Below are 16,150 nucleotides of genomic sequence, written 5' to 3' on the forward strand. Positions count from 1 at the left end.
GGAAAGTGTGAGGCTACTGGGGAGGAACAAATCAACCCGAAAGAGGAACAAAGAAGAGAAAACAACACAAAGGGAGAAAAAAAGAAAGCGAAGGAGGAGGAGAGACAAACAAGGAGGCCAACGTGGAGCCCTGTCCCTGGAGACAGCGGGCCCCTGCCCTGCGTGGCTCTGCTGGCCGCACGCTGGCCCTGCTGCCGGCTTCCTCTGGCCCCCAGCAAGGGGGGGTGCACTTTATTATGTCATTAATCCACAGAACAAAGACGTGGCTGGGACAAGTGGGCTTGAAGTAAGGTCTCCAACGCGAATAAACCTGAGACTGGGGCAGAGGAATGACCCCGGGGAGGGAGAATGGTCTCTGACCTTTAGCCCCGTCCTCGCGGGGACCCCTGCCCCTGCTGTCCCACACAGAGGGTTGTGCAAAATCGGCCTTGCAAGGGGGCAGCAGCGGGCTGGCGGCCCTGCCCTTCAGCACTCGCCGTGCCTGCTTTAGCTTCACTTAGGAGCAAATGGGGGCTTGGGTTTTGCCCCCTCGCTTCTGCAGCCCAGCTGAGGCAGCCCCTGACCTTGCCCGTGCCAGCCTTGGGCCAAGCCGAGCCTCCGTGGAAGGCACCAGGAGGAGTAGAAGGGTGCCAGGACAAGGCTCGCCCACAGCTGAGGCCCTCCGTGGTCTTCACTGTCCGCTGTCTTAGTGACCTCGCCCCAAACAAAAGCCCTGCCGAGAATGGCCCAGCTATTACTGACATCCACGCTGGCCTCGGAGGCCTCAATTCCCACTCCCAGGAGCTTTTTGAAGCATTTCTTTCCTGTTCTTTTTTTATTTACTTATTTCCAGTTTATTTGAAAGGCAGAGAGACAGAGACAGATAGAGATCTGCTATGCTCTGGTTCACTCTCCAAACGCACACAACAGCCAGGGCTGGGCCAGGCTGAAGCCAGGAGCCAGGAGCTCCTTTAGGGTCTCCCATGTGAGTGGCAGAGATCCAAGCACTAGCCATGATCTGCTGCCTCCCAGGGTGCGTGTTAGCAAGGAGATGGACTGGAAGCCGAGCCAGGACGTGAACGAGGCCCTCGGACACAGGATGTGGGCCAAGCCTCTGCTTGGAAGAGCTTCTTGTAGGCAGCTGGGGAGGGGAGGCAGCGGCCCTGGCTCTGAGACTGGCTGTTCAGTGTGGGAAAACCCTGCACTTCCCAGGAAGCAGTTTTCCTTAATGTGCTCCCTTCCTTAGGGAACTAATCCGAGAGCCAGCAGGCGGCAAGAAGGGCGGACAGGGACAGGAGAGACGGTGGGACACCTGTCTCAAATCGCCAGTGAGATTTTCTCCCCAACCCCACAACCACATAGTTTGTGACCAGGACTCCTGGTGTTTGAAAGCCCCTGGAAACGGAGCATCTCTTGGCACCTTGAGCCCTAATTTGTTTTAAGGACCCTCTAGGACAAACCGGGGTGTTGGGAGGAAGAAGGACTAAGGGTGACACGGGGCCTGGGGAAGGCAGGAGCAACCGAGCAGACCTCGCCGGAGAAGGCCACAAAATGGCCAAGGCTCACGCCCGCTGACCCCTCTTCTCCTGGGTGTGAGGCTTCTGCATTCTAGGGACAACGTCAGGCACCGGGCTGCCCGGCACTGCACCGGCCTCTCCCAGTTCCTGTGACGAATAAAACAAGAGCCTGGCCACAGGCCTGGGTAAGGGTCACTTACCATACGACCGTCGGGGACACCCACATCGTCCGGCCTGCGGATGTCTCCTGCCCTAGAACTTATCTGGGAGCGAGTCCAGGTCAAACATGAGAGACCAGCCTGCCTCCCCCCTTCCAGGGCAGGACAGGGGTCACTCAGGTGCCAGAAAGCACAGGTAAGCGTCAACTCCGCCCATCTCCTCCCCACCTCCCTGCTTCGCTGACTTCAATCACTTTGACCCCGGGAGCCCAAATAAGGGTCAAGGGAAGGGTCCACTGAGCTGCCCCACCTTGGTGGGGCTGGGTGGCAGGGCGTCCACCTCTGCTCCTAGTAGGAGCCGGTCTGGGCCAAACAGAAGAAAGAAATTAAGAAACCAACCTGAGGGGCCAGAGTTGTGGCACAGTGGGTAGGCCGCTGCTTGCGATGCCAGCATCCCTTATCAGTGTGCAGGTTCAAGTCCCAGCTGCTCCACTTCTGACCCTGCTCTCTGCCAAAGTGCCTGAGAAAGTAGCAGAAGATGACCCAAGTTCCTGGGCCCCTTCCACTCACATGGGAGACCCAGATGGACTTCCTGGGTCCTGGCTTCAGCCTGGCCCAGCCCCAGCCCCAGCTGTTGGGACCATCTAGGGAGTGAACCAGCAGATGCGAGATCTCTCTCTCTGTCACTCTGTCTTTCAAATAAATAAATAAATCTTTAAAAATAAAAGAAACCACCTTTAATTGGAGAGCAGCTGTGTTCTCTGCACAGGGCTTCCCAGGAACCCCTACTGGCAGAGCTCAAAGGAAACTGGAGGAGCTGCGCCAGTGAGCAGGCGTTTGGTGAGTCTCTGGAGAATTTGCAAATAAACCAGCCAAGGCAGGAAGTCATGGACAGAGGAGAGAAATGAACCAGTGGGTTTGTTTTGGTTTTTTTTTTTTTTTTTTTTTGGACAGGCAGAGTGGACAGTGAGAGAGAGAGAGACAGAGAGAAAGGTTTTCCTTTGCCATTGGTTCACCCTCCAATGGCCGCTGCGGCCAACACACCGCGCTGATCCGAAGGCAGGAGCCAGGTGCTTCTCCTGGTCTCCCATGGGGTGCAGGGCCCAAGCGCTTGGGCCATCCTCCACTGCACTCCCGGGCCATAGCAGAGAGCTGGCCTGGAAGAGGGGCAACCGGGACAGAATCCGGCAACCTGACCAGGACTAGAACCCGGTGTGCCGGCGCCGCTAGGCGGAGGATTAGCCTGTTGAGCCATGGCGCCGGCCCCAGTGGGTTTCTGAAGGCTCGCTCTGGCAGCTGGGTTGAGAATGGCCTACGAGGGGCAACGGGAGGAAGTAGAGAGAAGCAGGGAACGAATCAGCAAATGGAAAAGCTGTGTGTGTGTGTGTGTGTCATTCTGCCTTCCAAATAAGTAAATTTTTTAGAAAAGATAAGCATTTAAAAATGAATCATGCAATATTGCCTAGCAGTTGTCCCGAGCCAACCTACTGCATGCTAGGACTTCTCCAAAGGTAGGGAAGGCCATCTCCCTCTGCTGCCACTCCGGTCCAGAACTGGCCACTCTGGCAGTGTCCCAGGGCTGTCACATAACAAAGTACCACAACCTGGGTGACTTAAACCAGTAGAAATTTGTTTTCCCAAGTTTTAGGAGCCAGAAGTGCAAAATCCAGGTGTGGGCAGAGCATGCTCTCTCAGATTCCCAAGGGAGGAAACTCGCTTGCTTCTCCCAGCTCCCGGTGGCTGCCTGCAGCCCTTGGTGGTCCTTGCTCAGGGCTGCTTCACTCCGCCTTCATCGCCCTTAGTACACGGTCTTCTCCCTGCGTGTCCCAATTTCCATCTTCTTAGAAGGACACCGTCACGGGATTAGGGTCTGCCTTAACTCGATTGCATTGGCAAAGGCCCCAGTTCCCACCAAGGTCACAGTCGCAAGCTTCAAGAGTTTGAGCACATCTTCTTGATGGACACCACTCGGTCCACAACAGCTGCCATCCTGCTTTGCCGATTCTGAGTGAGCAAGACTGGGGATTTGAAAGGCCAGGAATGTACCTCTCCACACCTCCCTCCCTCCATCTCTCTCTCTCTCTTTTTCTTTCTCTCTTTTTAGATTTATTTATGTGAAAGGCAGAATGATGGCGAGAGGGAGAGATACAGAGATCTTCCATCCACTGATTCACTCCCCAAATGGCCACATTGGTCAGGGCTGAGCTAAGGCCAAAGCCAGGAGCCAGGAACCCGACCAGGTCTCCCACGTGGGTGGCAGGGGTTCAAGTACATGGGCCATCCTCCGCTGCTTTCCAAGGCACAGTAGCAGGGAGCTGGATTAGAAGCAGAGTAGCAGGGACTTAAACTTGTGCTCCCATATGGGATGCCGGCATCGCAGGTGGTAGCTTAACCCCCTGTGCCATAACACCAGCCCCTAGACTCTAATTCATTCTGTTCATCACTTTTGAAACTTAAAAAAAAAAAAAAAAAAAAAACTGACCTGGAAGAAATTTTCCCAGCTACCTTACAATTTTGGGAGTCTTGAGACAACATCCTTTAATTGCTTGATTCTCATCCCTTCCCTAGGATTTCATTGTGAAATTTTTCAAATGGATGGAAAAGTTCCAAGTGCACGGTGTGTGCTCATACAGGCTACCCCCAGATCTGACCCAGTGGTTCTCCCGCGGCTGCACTTGCTGTAGGTGGCTTTTCCCGTAACTCCTCCCTCTGCGGACCAACTTTTCCCTCCATTCCACATTGCTCTGCACGTATCACCATCACCCGAGGAGGCTCAGAACCGGAATTCCAGTCCCAGTGAGGTGGGTGGCGGCTGCTTGTCACCAGGGTTCCAACACACAGGTGGCAGGCCCTCCTCATAGCAAACAGAACACACAGCTGCTCAAAGCTCGCCAGGAACGTGCCCTGGCCCACTTCACTGGCCTCACACAGCAACGCCAAGGCCAGGGCAAACACCCTCGGTACACAGCTCCCTGAAGAGAACCTGCGGGACCCCCCTGAGCTCTTGTTTAAACTTAAAAAAGAGAAGCAGAAATAGCAACTGGGAAGCATGTTTCCTCCCTTATTTGGACAACCTAAACTCCATTCCTCCTGCACACACACACACACACCCCTACGTAGACACACACTTTACACACATCCTTGAACGTAACTACACTCCCCCATACAAACCCTTACACAAATGCCTACTCTCAGAAACACACACCCCTATAAGCACAGTAGGGCCTCCTTTCTAGAATATTCTTAGAGAAAGCAGTTTCACTGGGGTCTTTTCCGTTGGGCTTAAATTTCATTTCTCCATTTAGGAAAATCACATTTTCAAAATTGCTTTGAAGGGGGCCCGGCGTTGTGGCTCACTTGGTTAATCCTCTGCCTGCGGCGCCAGCATCCCATATGGGCGCCGGGTTCTGGTCCTGGTTGCTCCTCTTCCAGGCCAGCTCTCTGCTGTGGCCCAGGAGTGCAGTGGAGGATGGCCCAAGTGCTTGGGCCCTGCACCCCATGGGAGACCAGGAGAAGCACCTGGCTCCCAGCTTCGGATCGGCTCAGCACAGCGGCCATTGGAGGGTGAACCAAGGGAAGGAAGACCTTTTTCTCTGTCTCTCTCTCTCACTGTCTATGACTCTACCTGTCAAATAAATAAATAAAAAAGAACACAAAGCCAGGCTGACATTTTTATTTTTTTGATAGGCTGACTTTAAAAAAAAATTGCTTTGGGGTGGGAGACAGGCCTAGCAATTAAGACACCAGTTATGAAGCCCGGGTTTGATGCCCAACTCCAGCTCCTGACTCAACTTCCTGCTATTGCAGACCCTGGGAAGCAGCGGTGGTGCCTCAAGTAGTGGAGTGATTTGCGTTGAGTTCCAGGCTACCCAGCCCTAGCCAGCTGCATTGTGGGGATTTGAGGAATGAGGGAGTAAGTGCATGTTTTCTCTCTTCCACTCTGTTTCTCTCTCAAACAACTAAATAAAATATTTTTGGGCTGGCGTTGTGGCCTAGCGGGTAAAGCCGCCTCATGCAACGCCAGCATCCCATATGAGCGCCAGTTCGTGCAGGACCCAAGCACTTGGGCCATCCTCCACTGCCTTCCCGGGCCACAGCAGAGAGCTGGCCTGGAAGAGGGGCAACCGGGACAGAATCCGGCGCCCCGACCAGGACTAGAACCCGGTGTGCCGGCGCCGCTAGGCGGAGGATTAGCCTGTTAAGCCACGGCGCCGGCCTCAATCTGTAACTCTTTCAAATAAATACATAAATCTTCAAAAAATAAGTAAATAGGCTGGCGCCGTGGCTCAACAGGCTAATCCTCCGCCTAGCAGCGCCGGCACACCGGGTTCTAGTCCTGGTCAGGGCACCGGATTCTGTCCCGGTTGCCCCTCTTCCAGGCCAACTCTCTGCTGTGGCCCGGGAGTGCAGTGGAGGATGGCCCAAGTGCTTGGGCCCTGCACCCGCATGGGAGACCAGGAGAAGCACCTGGCTCCTGCCTTCAGAACAGCGCGGTGCGCCAGCCGCTGCGGCCATTGGAGGGTGAACCAACGGAAAAAAGGAAGACCTTTCTCTCTGTCTCTCTCTCTCTCTCTGTCCACTCTGCCTGTCAAAAAGTTAAAAAAAAAAAAAGTAAATAAAGCATTTTTAAAAGAAAAGAAAATCACTTTTACTCAACAGCAACTGAGACTCCTAGGTCCAGACCCCACGTGGTTTTCACCGTGGTTTTGTCTATTGACAAAATGAGAAATTGCAAAATCCTCTTTAAACAAAAGGCTTTTATACCCACTAAACCGGTTTTTCAAAAGCAGAAGCCACTGACCCATTCACTGATCTCCTTTGATACTTAGAGGTCAAAGATTAATAAAAATATTAACTCCAACTGCCAAGCTTCCCAGCCATTTTATTTTATTTTAAAGATTTTATTTATCTATTTGAGAGGTAGAGAGAGAGAGAGGTCTCCAGATGGCCGCAACAACCAGAGCTGCGCCAATCCGAAGCCAGGAGCCAGGAGTCCCTTCTGGGTCTCACACATGGGAGAGGGGCCCAAGCATTTGGGCCATCTTCTACTGCTTTCCCAGGCCATAGCAGAGAGCTGGATCAGAAGAGGAGCAACCAAGACTAGAACCAGGGCCCATATGGGATGCCAGCGACACAGGCGGAGGTTTAGCCCATCATGCCACAGTGCTGCACTCCCCCTCCCCCCGCGGCATTTTAAATTTGCCCATCCTTGAGAAAATTGGAACCATCATTACTATTTTATGATGAAGAAACTGATATTCAACCAAACTATGGCCAGGTTTGCTGAACATTTACCTGACTAGTCAGTTACAAAACATACACAGGGAGTGAATGCCCCACGCACCTTGATGTAGGAACAAGATTTCCCTCCCTGCTCTGCTAGAAGGATGATTGAATCCACTCCAGGGGCAAAATTCCCTCTCCTGGAGCAGAATGCAAGTCTTCTGCTTTAAATGTTTGTTTGTTTTCTTCTACTGGAAAGGCAGAGCAAGAGCGAGCTTGATCTTCCATCCTCTGGCTCACTCCCCCAAATGCCTGCAATAGTCGGGGCTAGGCCAGCCTGAAGCTAGGAGTCCAGAACTCCATCCGGGTCTCCCGGGTGGGTGGCAGGGGCTCAAGCACCTGAGCCGTCGTCTGCTGCCCCCGGGATGCGCTGGCAGGAAGCTGGACTGGAAGCAGAGCAGCTGCGACGTGCACCGTGCCCTGATGGCAATGTGGGTGTCCCATTGTGCCACACGCCAGTCCCAGAATGAAGGCTCTTACTATCCTTGTCCTCTGGGGAGGGAAGCCAGCTTTTCTGCTGTTAAGAGTTGCCATTGACTGGGTAGTTTACTGAGTCACACAGGGGTTCTGAACAGTTTTTTAAAAAAAGATTTTTTTTTTTGAAAGGCAGAGCAAGAGAGAGAGAAAAAAAAAAAAAAAAAAAAAACAGAAAAAGAGAGAGATCTGCCACCAGCTGGTTCACTCCCCAAATGGCCACAACAGCCAGAACTGGGCCAGGCCTAAGCCAGGAGCCAGGAGCTCCTTCCAGGTCTCCCACACGGATGACAGACACAAGCTCTGGGGCCATCCCCTGCTGCCTTCCCAGGAGCATTGGCAGGGAGCTCAACGGGAGCAGAGCAGCAGGGGCTCCAAGGGGCTGACCAGGATGCCGGTGCTGGTGCACAAGGCAGTGGCTTAACCCGCCCCAGGGCTCTGAGCACTTGCCACAGAGCAGCTTACCTGGGAGTTCTTGCTGAGGGTCCACCCCCCACCCCCGAGAGTTCTTGAACTTGGATGGGAGAAAATTGCCTCTTTGTTTTCACTAATGTTAGCATTTGCTTCCTTATGAATAGTCAATGCGCCACAGCATTGTCGTGATTGTCCCCAGAAGTCCCAGACAGTTCCACATCACATGACAGTTGCTCAGAATTCTGCAGATGCCTCTTACAGTCATCACTGTAAAAAAAAAAAAAAAGGTTTATTTTATTTATTTGAAAGAGTGACAGAGAGAGAAGGAGAGACAGAGAAAGAGAGAGACAGAGAGAGAGATCTTTCATCTGCTGGTTCATTCCCCAAATGGCTACAAGGGCTGGGAGCTGGGCCAAGCTGAAGCCAGGAGCCAGGAACTCCATCCTGTCCGGCGTGAGTGGCAGGAAGGCCCAGGTACTTGATGTGCCTTCCCAGGCATAGAAACGGGGAGCTGATGGGAGGCAGAGAAGCCAGGACTCAGCCCAGCGCTCGGCTATGGATGCCTGTGTCGCAAGCAGCTTAGCCCACTGCACCGCCCCAGCCCCTCATCACTGCCTTTGAACTAACTCCAATTTAGTGCTATAGTTAAATGCTGCCATTTGATTCCTAGTAAAGAAGTGCTCACATTGTGACATCATACATTTACTTAATATTGTAATTCCTGAGTTTTTATATAATTTTTTTTCTGTAAAGTCTCCTTTTTATTAGTTTTAATTGTGGTTTAACACACATAAGATAAAATTTTCATCTTAATTCTTTTTACACTTTAAGTTTATTTTATTTATTTTTATTTGAAATGCAGACAGAGACAGACCGGCAGACAGAGATCTCCCACCCACTGGTGCACACCACAAATGCCTGCAACAGCCAGGGCTGGGCCAGGCTGAAGTCAGGACGCAACACCACAACCTTGTCTCCCACTCGGGTGCAGAGACCTGAGTTCTTCAGCATCACCTGCTGCCCCCCATCAGTGCCTCAGCAGGAAGCCGGATGGGAAGTGAAGCCAGGACATGAACCCAAGGACTCCAGTAGGAGACACGATCCAGAGGGGTGGCCCAACCAAAACACCAACATCTGCCCCCTCTTAACTGTTTTTAAGAGTCCAGGTCAGTGGCATTAAGAATATTTGCTCTGGGGGCCGGCGCTGTGGCATAGTAGGCAAAGCCACCGCCTGCAGTGCTGGCATCCCATATGGGCGCCGGTTTGAGTCCTGGTTGCTCCTCTTCCAATCCAGCTCTCTGCTAATGCACCTGGGAAAGCAGAAGTAGACAGCCTCAGCCCTTGGGCCCCTGCCCCTCCGTGGGGGGCCTGGAAGAAGCTCCTGGCTCCTGGCTTTGGATCAGTCCAGCTCCAGCCATTGGGGCCATTTAGGGAGTGAACCAGCGAATGGAAGACCTCTCTCTCTGTCTCTCCCTTTCTCTGTAACTCCATTTCTCAAATAAATAAATGAATTTTTTAAAAAAATTTCACTCTGTTGTACAACCATCAGCACCATCCATCTCCAACACTTTCTCTTCTCACAAAGCTGAAACTCTATACCCATTAAACAGCAACTCCCCAGTACCCTTCTCCTTAGCCCCTGGCTCCACCATCCGTTGTCTATCGTTGTCACTATTCTAGGTGCCTCATAGAAGTGCCAACGGTGTTGGTCCTTTTTGACTGATTTATTTTGCTAAGCGCTACACCCTCAAGCTTCATCCTGGTTGTAGCATGTGTTATTAATTCCTTGCCTCCTTAGGCTGAGTAATATTCTACTGTTAGTATAATCCACTCCTTTTTAAAGATTTATTTGTTTATTTGAAAGAGTTACTGGGAGAGATAGAGAGACAGAGAGAAATCTTCCACCCACTGGTTCACTCCCCGAACAGCTGCAACCACCAGAGCCAGGCCAGACTGAAGCCAGGAGCCAGGAGCTTCTTCCAGGTCTCCCACGTGGGCAGCAAGGGCCCAGGGGCTTGGGCCATCTTCTGCTGCTTTCTCAGGTACATTAGCAGGGAGCTGGATTGGAAGTGAAGCAGCCAGGATGAAGTCACTGCCCATATGGGATGCTGGTGCTGCAGGCAGTGGCTTAATCTGCTATGCCACAGTGCTGGCCCCACACTTTTTTTTAAAGATCCATTTATTTATTTGAAAGGCAGAGTTACAAAGATATATATATAGAGAGAGAGAGCTTGTATCTGTTGGTTCACTCCCCAAGTGGCTGCAACAGTTGGGGATGGGCCAGGCCAGGCCAAAAGTTTCTTCAGGTCTCCCACATGTGTTCAGGGGCCCAAGCACTTGGGCCATCCTCTGCTGCTTTCCCAGGCACATTAGCAGGGAGCTGGACTGGAAGTGGGGCAGCATGAACTCAAACTGGCACTCATAGGGAATGCTGGCGTCACGTGTGGTGGCTTAACCCGCTACACCACAACGTCGGCCCAGGCCATTTTTTTTTTTAATCCATTTATCTGTCAATGGACAGCTAAGCTGGATATAATCAATTTTCTCTGTAGTCCCATGTATTTTACAAGATGCATTTAAAGCTATTTTCAAGGATTTATTTTACTGATTTGGAAGGCAGAACAACAGAGTGGGGGGAGAAACAGAGACAGACAGATCTTTCATCCATTGGTCTACTCCCCAGATGGCTGCAACGCCCAGGGCTGCCCACTAGAGTGCCAGGGGCCCAAGTGCCTGAGCTGTCTTCCACTGCCTTTCCAGGCACAGTAACAGGGAGCTGGATCGGAAGTGGAGCATCGGTGCGGGCACCCTAGCTGCTGCACCACAGCGCTGGCCTCTAAAACTCCATTTTGAGAAGGGGTCCGCGGGCTTCCCCAGCCCACCAGGGATTCTATGTGTAACACCCAGTGAAGACAGACATTGGAAAAGGGGCTTGGAGAAGGTGACACCTGCTCAGAGCCACCCAGCTGGGATTCTAGCCTGGCTTGGCTGGACTCCACAGCCCATCTCTATGCTCTGCCTTCCCTTTAACCACACAGAACCTGGACTCTGGTTTCAAAGGGCACCGGGGTTTTTTCAGACGGCCCTGTCGGATGCACGGTGGACACCTCTCAAGTCCCAGTCTCCATGCCCAGGGATGGGCCAGTGCGTGCAGAGCAAAAACCAACCCTCTCTCCACTGCCACTCCTTGGGCGGCCCCCAGTGTGTCTGGCTCTTCCTTCCGCCTCTGACTGAGCCCCTAGTGATAACCCCAGGACAACTGTGAGACCCAAGGGAACCCCTGGGTGCTAGAGGGTGGCAGCCGATCTCCCTGTGTCCTGCCTGGGCCTGCAGATCTGGAACAATGCAGAGCACACAGCCCATACACTGCACACCAGCAAACACACGAATAGTTCACCCTCACTCTCACCCGAACGCCACAAGAGGGCAATGATCGCCAAGCCCTGAACGAGCTCACGGGGATCATTGCAGGCTTCATCCCCAATATATTGATTGATAACCTGCTATGTGTCAAGCACTTTTTAAAATATTGAGAGAGAGAGAGAGAGAGAGAGAGAGAAACTCCCCCATCCACTGGTTCACTTTCCAAATGCCTGCAATGGCTGGGGCCAAAGCTGGAAACTAGAAGGAACTCACTCCAGGTTTCCCCATGCGCGGCAGGAGCCACGTACTGGAGCCATCCCTGCGGCCTCCCGGCGTCTGCAATAGCAGGAGCTGCCGTCAGGAGCAGAGCCGGCACTGAATCCAGGCACTCCCACCTGGGACTCCGGGGTCTTACTGGGGTCTTAGCCGCTACACCAAACACCTGCGCTTGCCAAGTGGGTTCATCCTCCCAGCAACCTGCCTTCTACACAGGAGGAAATGGAGCCCCAGAGGGCTCTTGTGTCAAGAAGTCACACAACTATGATTGTGTCACACGTCTCTCGTGATTATCAAGAAGTCACACGACTGAGTGGACCTGAACTTTGACCCCCAGTAACACAGATGAAGCACATTAGACCAGCCTCTGTGTACCCCCTTTTAGAACACAAACCTCAAATTGCAACAAGGGAGGAAGGTATGTAAATGCAAATGTCTTTGGTAAAAGACATTTTGGGGGGTCAGTGTTGTGGTTCAGTGAGTTAAGTGGTCACTTGCAATGCTGGTGCCCCATATCTGAGTGCAGATTTGAGTACCAGCTACTCTGCTTCCAATCCAACAACACCCTGCTTGGGAAAGCAGCAGAAGATGGCCCAGTACTTGGGCCCTTGCCATGCATGTGGGAGATCCGGATGGGATGCCTGGCTCCTAGCTTTGGCCTGGCCAACCCTGGCTGTTGGGGCCTTTCGGGGAGCAAACCAGTGGATAGAAACTCTCTCTCTCTCCCCCTCTCTCACTCTGCCTTTCAAATAAATATATCTTTTAAAGAAAAATATTTTTCACCTTGTTTAGAAAATATATTACTTTAATTTCGAGGAGCAACTTGTCAGTGAAGAACCCAGACACTAGAAATATTCAAATCCATGGATAGCGGAGAAACGCAAATCAAAACGACATTACGAGAGCATTTTACACTCATCAGATGGCAAAAATTAGGCAGGTGGAAATGAGAGAGGTGGAGTTGGCGAAGCTGTTGGGGGAGCAGGAGACACGGGGCGAAGTGCTCAGGGGCTGCACCTGGGATTCCTGGACCGGTGTTCTTACCTGGAAAGTGGAGACAGCACCCTCACGGAAACAGGCCTGGAAACTCCTTCCCAGGCACCATCACCAGGGGAACGAGCAACAGAGGTGAGGTGGAGCCGCTCCACAGGCCAGACACGGGGCCTCGTGCAAGGTCAGCACATCTGAGGCTTCGCACAGTCTCTTCCAGCCTTCGATGATATGTAAATGGTGGGCGGGGCTGTGTGCCAACAAAATGTCATGGACATTCTCACTTGGATTTCATACAATTTTCATGTGGCAGAAAATGCTTCTTGCGGCCGGCACTGTGGTGTAGCGGGTAAAGCCACCGCCTGCAGTGCCGGCATCCCATATGGGCGACGGATCAAGTCCCAGTAGCTCCACTTCCAATCCAGCTCTCTGCTGTGGCCTGGGAAAGCAGTGGAGGATGGCCCAGGTCCTTGGGCCGCTTCACCCATGTGGGAGACCTGGAAGAAGCTCCTGGCTCCTGGCTTCGGATCAGCACAGCTCCGGCCATTGCAGTCATCTGGGGAGTGAATCAGCGGATGGAAGATCTCTCTCTCTGCCTCTGTAACTCTGCCTTTCAAACAAATAAATAAATCATTTAAAAAATCTTTTAAAAAATGCTTCTTTTTAAATTTTTCTCTTAGTTTTCAGGCTTAGAAAAGCTGCTATGGCCCAGATCTGGCCCATGGGCTACAGCTCGCTGAGCTGCAACAAAGACAAATTCTAAAAATACCAGGAGCAGGGCCGGGCCTGTGGCACGGTGGGTAAAGCCACAGCCTGCAGCACCTGTGTGGGTGCTGGTTTGAGTCCCGGCTGCTCCAGTTCCAATACAGCTCTCTGCTAATGTGCTTGGGAGAGCAGCGGGAGATGGCCCAAGTGCTTGGGCCGCTGCACCCACATGGGAGACCTGGAAGAAGCTCCAGGCTCCTGGTTTCCGAATGTCACAGCCCCGGCCGTCACGGCCATTTGGGGTTGAATGCAAGCACTCACATGTGCACACACACTCTCTCTTTCCCTTTCAAATAAATAAATTATAATAAAGAAATCTGTAGTTTGTCACCCTATTGATGAAAAACCGTTCTTTACAGAACACAGGACTTGCGCAGGTTTTGGTGCAGTGGTTAAGGCTGGGACTCTTATTCCATACCTGGTACCTGGGTTCCAGTCCTGGCTCTGTTTCCAATTCCAGCTTCCTGTGAATGCAGACCCCGGGAGGCAGCAGGCGATGGCTCAAGTGCTTGGGTCCCTGCCACCCACATAGGAGATCCAAACTGTGTCCCCAGCTCCTAGCCCAGCCTCAGCTGTTTTTGTTTTAATATTTATTTATTTATTTGAAAGGCAGAATTACAGAGAGGCAGAGACAGAGAAAGAGAGAGGTCTTCCATCCATTGGTTCACTCCCTAAATGGCTGCAATGGGCAGAGCTGGGCTGATCTGAAGCCAGGAGCCAGGAGCTTCCCCTGGGTCTCCCGTGCCGGTACAGGGGCCCACACACTTGGGCCGTCTTCCACTGCTTCCCCAGGCCATAGCAGAGAGCTGGATCAAAAGTGGAGCAGCAGAGACTGGAACCACACCCATATGGGATGCTGGTGCTGCAGGCGGTGGCTTTATCCACTATGCCACAGCGCCAGCCCAGCCTCAACTGTTGCAGGTATTTGGGGCGTGAACTAGTAAGTAGATCTTTGTCTTTGTCCTTCTACCTTTCAAGTAAATAAAGTTTAAAAAAATTGTTTTAAAAGATAGAAAAATAGGGAACTGAGCTAAGAAATACCACGAGGAAGCAATCAGATCCTGAATGCGCAATGTTCTACAAACTACCTAACCGGATTGCTTCACAAAGTATCAGGGCTGGAGTTGTGGTGCAGTGGGTTAAGCCACTGCCTTCGTGGCTGGCACCCTCCATCCAGAGCGCCAGTCCCAGTCCTGGCTGTTCTGCTTCTGGTCCAGCTCCCTGCTAATGCACGTGGAAAGCACCGGAAGAGGAACCAAGGACTTGGTCCCTGCCACCCATGTGCAAGACTGAGATAGGCCGGCGCCGTGGCTCAACAGGCTAATCCTCCGCCTAGCGGCGCCGGCACACCAGGTTCTAGTCCCGGTCGGGGCACCGGATTCTGTCCCGGTTGCCCCTCTTCCAGGCCAGCTCTCTGCTATGGCCCGGGAGTGCAGTGGAGGATGGCCCAAGCGCTTGGGCCCTGCACCCCATGGGAGACCAGGAGAAGCACCTGGCTCCTGCCATCGGATCAGCGCGGTGCACCGGCCGCAGTGGCCATTGGGGGGTGAACCAATGGCAAAGGAAGACCTTTCTCTCTGTCTCTGTCTCTCTCACTGTCCACTCTGCCTGTCAAAAAAAAAAAAAAAAAAAGACCGAGATAGAGTTTCAGGCTCCTCGCTTTTTTACGTGTCTGGGGAAAGAGGGTGTGGGATAAGGCAATGAGACAAAACGCAATCATCTGAGGATTCACGAGGAAAAACTCTTTTCATGCAACTGCATCATAAATTTTAAATTATCTCCAAGGAAAATAATTTTAGACCTAGACGCAGGGGAGGTCCAGCTTGGCACGACCTAAAAAGATGGAGTTGAAGAGGAAACAAAATCGGTAACAGGTCTACCTCTATTTCAGTATCAGCATTACCCTGACGTGTGAGTTCTTGGTGATGCTTGGGGAACTCCCTCCTGTTCCCTGTCTGGAGTGGACGGAGCCCGGAATCCTACAGAGGTGGTGGGAGGGGAAGAGACCTCCCGGAGGCAGGCTGCACGTTCCAGGTTCAGCACACCTCAGGGCAGCCCCCAGGTCCCCATAGCACACCTCAGGGAAGCCCCCAGGCCCCCAGCTCACCGTCAGGGCAGCCCCCAGACCCTCGGCGTCTGTCCCAGGCTAGCATCCAGGAGCTTTATCCCCCAGCACTGTCTCCCCAGGTTCTCCTGCGCTTGCTACCTGGCCCCATCCCACACCTGGAAGATATCCAGGTATCGTCCTTGTGTGTCTTTGTGCTGGGGGAGGCGTTGGGAGCCCAGTGAGCCCTGCCCCATCTGTGCCCTGCAGAAAGCTCTCGATACAGAGTCTTTTCAGCCCTGCAAGAACCTGCCGGGTTACAGTGAGGGGTGTGACACACACGCGGGCACACACGCACACACACGCACGCACGCGCCCTTCCTGCAGCTCTCGGCAATCTGCGCTCATGTCGAGCAGAAACCCAGGATGGGCTTGGCAGGTGGATTATGTCTGGTATTCCAGTTTGGTTTTTAGCTTTTGTGCTTGCTATTTGCTGGTTTTCTTGACTCACCTGCAAACTTCCCGGGAAGGGGCAGCCTTGGCCATCCTGTAGCACCTCCGCCCTCCAGCACCAGGTACCTTGGCCATCCTGTCCCCAGCACCTCTGCCCTCCGGCACCGGGAACCTTGGCCATCCTGTAGCACCTCCACCCTCCAGCACCGGGTACCTTGGCCATCCTGTCCCCAGCACCTCTGCCCTCTGGTACCGGGTACCTTGGCCATCCTGTCCCCAGCACCTCTGCCCTCCAGTACCGGGTACCTTGGCCATCCTGTAGCACCTCCGCCCTCTGGTTCCGGGTACCTTGGCCATCCTGTCCCCAGCACCTCTGCCCTCCGGCACCGGGAACCTTGGCCATCCTGTAGCACCTCCGCCCTCCGGCACCAGGT

This window comes from Lepus europaeus, chromosome 5, assembly GCF_033115175.1.
Source record: "Lepus europaeus isolate LE1 chromosome 5, mLepTim1.pri, whole genome shotgun sequence".
Classification (NCBI taxonomy): domain Eukaryota; kingdom Metazoa; phylum Chordata; class Mammalia; order Lagomorpha; family Leporidae; genus Lepus; species Lepus europaeus.